Below are 6191 nucleotides of genomic sequence, written 5' to 3'. Positions count from 1 at the left end.
CTCTCTTTCCCAGAACACTCTGTGGTTGGGTGCTCAGGGCAGAACTAGAAATACAAGGGGCAGGTTCTGCCCGTCATGCTGTCTGGCTCCTGCTGGCTCTGACACTTGGGGGACTGACCTGAGGTACCCACTAGGGTGAATCCACCCTGGCCTTGGGTGTTCTGAGGAGGTGGGGTGACCTGAATTGGCCGATGAGAAGCCGTGAGCACCTCGGAGTTACTGGCCGAGTAAACTGGGTCACTGGGCCAGCGCACAGATTACTGATTACCAGCAAAGCTCGGGACCGGCATGCAGGGCCTTCCTCCTCGTCTCCCCACTTCCTGCCGGTCCCAAAGCACTCCTCAGGGCTTCGGGGCACCCTCCGCCTCAGCGACACTGACAGTCGCCCCGCAGTGGGCAAGGAGGAGGCGGGCTGGGGGCAGTGGCAGAGGGGAGGGAGGGAGGAAAGCCGGGGCTGTTCACCAGCAGAGAAGCCCAGGGCTGTTCTCTTCCCCAGGACACTTTCTTCTCTTTCCACTTTGCCCCTCTTTGCCTCACTTTGGTATTGAGTGAGCAGTGAGCGCCCTGCAGGGCTCCTGTGATGGTCAGGAGGTAGCAGCGGGAGAACGTTAGAGCCCTGCCCTGCTGAGTCTCCGGAAGACCAACGGCAGCGATGCTCAGAGCAGCCCCACATGCAGTGGCCCAGCCTGCAAGCCCATCTTGTTGCGGCCTGCTTTTTGGACCTCACTGTGTTGCCTTTAGTGTCCCAGAACGCGGCAGAAGTGAGTGCCATCTCAGACTGGGATGGGGAGAGACAGATCAGGACTGACTCAAGCCTGGTAGACCTAGCTTTTAAGGGCATCAGGTATGAATGACAGGGACATAAGGAAACCAATCCCTTGGCAAGTACTTCAGGCCAAGGCTCTCAGTGTGCTTACCCATTCACCAAGTGCCCGTTGAACACTCACTAAACGGCACTGTGCCAGGCACTGGGAACCCACCCCAGCAGAACAGAGGACACTCCGGGGTGTGATGCCACAGCCAGGGCAGCCGGCACACCTTGCAGATCCGGAGTCAGGACTGAGGTAAGCAGGGTGGAGCGGTGCTAGCCCAGGCCGGCTTCATGGAAGGAGAGCCAGAGCACCTAGTGCCAGCCTGAGCCACTGCGGCCTGAGCATGACAGTGGAGTGTAGGGGACAGAGCAGGAAGATGAGACTAGAGAAAGACTCGGGGACCTTCAGCTGTGACCTGGTGCTTTGTGGCAGGGGACCCGTGGCAAGCTCTTGTGACAGATTCAGCTGAGGGCTGGCAGCCACATGGGAGTCAGGGGAGGGAGGGCTCCCCTCTGGCTGAGAGGAGATTCCAGCACTCAGGATCCTGCCCCCGGGACAGGGAGATGCTGGCTCCTGGTGCATTCGTGAGCCAGCAGTACACAGAAGACCGGAGCCTTCCTGCCCAGGCTCAATGCATGTTCCTGCAGCCATTATATGACCCTGTTCCTGGTCCCTCCCCCGCTCCACTCCTCCCCCCTCTGTCTCGTGTGTGTGTGTGTGTGTGTGTGTGTGTGTGTGTGTGTGTGTGTGTGTGTTTGGAACACTACCGTTTCCTCTGTTAAATGGGCATAGTAGCACGTGGCTCTTGGGGTAGTCATAAGAAGGTCACCCACTTAGGTCCCCGGTGATGGAGGCAGCGAGAAGGCCGTCTAAGGCGTGAAGGGGCCCTGGCGGCCCCTGCCATGCTGATAACCCCCCGGGCAGGGCACACAGCCGGCTTGGCCATCAGGGAGATACCAGGAAGAGCGCCGGGGCTTCCTTAGCTGACCTCACCGGCTCACAGGGCCGGTGGGCGGTGAGTCTGGGTGTACGAAAACGTGTTCACACCCCAGAATTAGAGCCGTCCGGGGACTGATTTCACTGGAAACCCCTTGCTCCTGCCCTCCTCGTGACTGCACGTGGGGCCCTGACTTGCCGAGGGCTCCGAGGCTGCAGTGCCTCTAGTAGGCAAACTCCTGCTCAAGGGCTTCGTGGTCCTGCGTCACTGCTGGGAGCCGCCATGAGCGTCCAGTCTGGGCAGGACTGAAGAAGGGAAAAAGAGAGCAGGCTCCTGCCGGGTCAGGCAGCAACAATCTTGGAAAAGCCAACTGATGGTGTCTCCCACTGCTGGAGCGGAACAGAGCTGGGGTGCCGGGCAGGGTGGCTGGCGGATGGCAGGGGCAGGTCTGTCCTCCTGGCAGAACACGGAGGTGCACCGCAGCTTGGCAGCTAAAGCTGCACAGGAAGCAGCCTAAGGGATGCGTGCAGGTTTCAGAACAACTGGGTAGGTCCCCCACCCCAGCCAACACCAAAGAGACAGCTCTGGCCAGGGAGGGGCGTTGGTGTGGGCTGATGTTCCAGGTCCTGATCCTAAGTCTGAAGAGGATCCATGGACACTCTAAAAACAGCAGCCCTCCTGCTGTTAGGAGAAAATCCTCCCTCCTAGCAGCCAGACAGAGGCTGAGCTGGGGCTGAGGGCTGGGTCCAGGCGATCTGGCTGGCACAAAGCTCTGTGTCTTCTACCTTGTCCCCTGTCGGGTTCTGAGGCTGGGGCCTCTCACTGCTTCTTCCTCTGTCCAGGGGGCATTGCTGCAGGGCTCATGAGGACTGAGCACAGTCTGTGTGTCACCTGTCACAGTTCCCGGATACAAAAGGGCCCCTGGGACGCAGTCCTGAGCAGGAAGCCTGTCCCCCCACCCCCAAGAGCAGAGGGCAGGAGGGACCTACAAAGAAATGCAGGGTCAGTTATGTGAACAAGAGGACTCGTTACCCCTGCCCAGGGAGCCCCAAATCCTCCTGCTGCTCCCCTTGCCCTCCTGCTCACCCAAACAACAGGACCCCACACCAGGTTTCTTTTCCCATTCTTGTCCTCCTCACGCCTCCCCAGCCACCCCGGGAGCCACCGACCCCGAAGGCTCTCTCCCTCACCCCACCGTGGCCTTCCTGTCCCCGAGCTGTCATGTGCAGCATGATGGCCTTTGGTGCTTGCTATCTGGCAGCAAGGTCATTTCTGCAGCAGCCAGGCGCCTTGTAGCTCCAGCCTGCCTCCTCCGGCTCCCACCATGTCTCTCCAGGCAGGAAGCAGGCACGCGCAGCGCTCTGGGAAGGATCCCGTATTCAGGAGGTCACTGTTCTTGTCATTGCTGGGGTCACGTCCAGTACCAACTGCAGCAAGCAGGGCTGCCCCTCCGCACACACTGCTGGACTTGGGAAGACTCAGCCCAGCAGAGACAGTGAAGGGACTGGGGATACGCGTGGGAGGGACAGCTGCTGCCCTGCGGAGGACCACATTCGGGGAAGGCGGCACAGCTCTGAGCATCTCCATGCTCCTGTTCTTTTCTAGGTTTGAGACTTGGGGTGAGGGATCCGGCCTTGGTCCCTAAAGAGCTGTCCATGGCGAGCAGAGCTTCTGAGCCCTGCAGAGCAGCGTGGGTGAACAAGTGCCAGGGACAGTCCAGTAGGGGAGCAGGAATGGGGTCGGGGCACCAGGGCAGTGCCATGGGTGCCCAGTGGTCCAGTGGTCCTGGTCTTCGGGAAAATTACGTTTTAAGTTTTATTTTACGTGTATGGGTGTTTTTTGCCTGTGCAGCACATGGAGTCCAGAAGAGGGCGTCAGAGCCCCTAGCACTAGAGTTACAGACCGTTGTGAGCTGCCAGCATGGGTGCTAGAACTGCGCCCAGGTCCTCTGCAAGAGCAGCCGGGAGCGCTCAGCCACGGAGCCATCTCTCCAGGCTCTGCTACGGCTTGCTTTAAAACAACCAGCAAGCGTTCGAAGTGAGCGTCCTGCCAAAGAAAGGCTCTGTACACATGCCATGCCCTGCGTGCCCCTAACCCAGCTCCTCCTCGTGTTAGATGGATAGACATCCCTGTAGCTGAAACGGCTCAGTATGGTCTATGTGTGTCTTCTTTCTGTGCAATGATGCTCACTGCATTGGAATGTCTCCATGTCACCGTCCTTGTCTGTCCCGGTCAGCAAGGGTGTTCGGGCTTGGCGGCAAGTGCTGTGGTCGCCAAGCGTGTCCCCAGCCCCCAGCCAGGGCGGTGCGAGTCTCCTCCGCTCTGTTCTTGTATCCCAGGAGTCACGTGAATTTTACCGTCACCATCTCCAGCTGACCTCCGGAAGTAGGGACTTCAGATTGAAGGCTGAGTGCTCCCTCTTCACATTACTGTTAGCGTTGCCTGTTATTTTAGCCTGATGCTGATTGTTTGTAGAAAAGATAGCCATGTTAATTAGCACTCTGTCTGTACTTCTGACCAGAATATTCAAGGCAACACTCCGAAGGGAGGAATTCCTTACATTGGTCACAGCTTCGGAGGGCTCATTTCTCCGTGGGAGCCAGGAAGTGGGGTCGGGTGGGAGGTCAGGGTGAATGACTGTCGGGCTGGCTTTCTCCTCTCCCTTATTTCATCCTGCCCAGCTCTGTCACCCAGATAGTGATGCTTCCCGGGTCAGTCCACAGCCATCGTCCGTGGCCATCGGAGCCCTGTTAGGCTGCCCCACCAGTCAGATCACGGGAGGATGGCCTTGCTCAGCACTTACTCCCCCCACCTATGGGAAGCTTGACTGTGGACAAGCCTGCAGGTGGGGTCTGGGCAAAGTGTGTGTGCATGTCCTTAGATAATGTGAGGGCCAAACCAGCTGTGGCCATGGCCAGTACTTAACAAAGCTTGCTTCAGATTTCCCTCAAAATTTGTGGTAATGGTCTTAGTCTCATTCCGTGGAGTTAATAATAGATGGTCCAGTGTGCCGCCTTCTGGGGGACCGAGGGTTGAACCCAGCTTTTCATATGCATGTCCAGGCTCTACTGTGGGTCCACAGCCACTCCTGTTAGTGTGTTTTATTTGGAAAAAAATAATAAAACCCGCCCCAGAGACGGGTGTGGTGGTGAACGCCTTTGATTGTGTAGCCCTGGCTGCCTTAGAGCCCGCTGTGTGGACAAGGCTGGCTGTAGTGACTGCTGGTCTGGCCACCACACGGGCTTGCAGAAGTCACTAGTCCTTAGGAAGGAACTTATAGGCTATCTTAGAGAACTTAGTCATTTAACTCTGCTTCTTGTCTGGTTGGTTGACTGGGTTTGGTTTTTAAGGCAGTGTCTCGAGTGGCCTAGGCTGGCCTCAAACTTGCTCTATAGTCAGGCTAACCCTGGAACTCCTGGTCCTCCACCCTGCACCCCCGACCACGAGCTGGGCCACCATACCCGATCTGTGGGAGCGCAACCGGGCTGGCGTTTAATGTTTTTCCTAAAGTTTCCTTTAACTGTGTAGAACTTTTACATAATTCAGTCTGTTAATCTTCTACCTGTAATCTCGACGCCCATAAAGCTTTTATGGCTTTATTGTCAGGCCCCATCTTAGTCACATAAGATGGGTTTCTTGTACTTTATGAGGGCTTTTGTTGTTTTGATAGGGTTTCCTGTAGCCCAGGCTGGCCTCTGTGTAGCAGGGGATAACCCTGAGCTTCTGAGCCTCCTGCCCCCACCCCCGAGTGCTGGGGTTACAGCCGTGCACTCCCACACCTGGTTAACACGTGCTGAGGACCAAACCTGGAAGCCCATGAATAGGAGAGGCCAGCGCTCTACCCACTGGGCTACACCTCGTGCCCTTCACATCAATGCCTTAATGTTGGATCTCTGGTGCTTTCGTGCTTTGCCTTGGGGTAGATGTGGGACAGCTTCCATGTTTGTGCGTTCTCAGGTCCCAAGGCTCAGTGTGTGTGTATGGTGTGTGTGCGTGTGTCCTTTGAGGAGCTGCTCCCACCCTTCCCTGACTGTCACTTCTCGGGAATCTTTGGGCTCTGCAGCACTTCGGCTTTAGGACTGCGTGCCCAGCTACTCTGAGGACAGCTCGAGACACCGGTTGCAGTCCAGGCGGGGGAAGGCCTTGGGCTGGCTGGCAGGGCTCAGTGTGAGGAAGGAGGAACGTGGGCGAGAGCTGCTTCGAGGGACACTGTTGTCAAGCTGGTTGCCCCGCCCAGAGTGCACACCGTTAATCCCACCGTTAAGGGCAAAGGCAGGCGGCTCTTTTTAAGTTCTAGGCTAGCCTGGTCTACGTGGGGAATTCCAGGACAGCCTGGCTACATAGTGAGGTCCTGTTTCACAAAATGAACAAAGAATGAAGGTGCTCTCCAAAGCCAGCCCTGGAGTCATCACCAGCCCTGAAGCCTCCCGGGTTTCTGAAAA

The sequence above is a fragment of the Psammomys obesus genome, unplaced genomic scaffold (genome assembly GCF_907164565.1).
Source record: "Psammomys obesus unplaced genomic scaffold, mPsaObe1.curated_primary_1811, whole genome shotgun sequence".
Taxonomy (NCBI): Eukaryota; Metazoa; Chordata; class Mammalia; order Rodentia; family Muridae; genus Psammomys; species Psammomys obesus.
The sequence above is the reverse complement of the archived record's forward strand: the minus strand, read 5'-3'. Positions refer to the sequence as shown.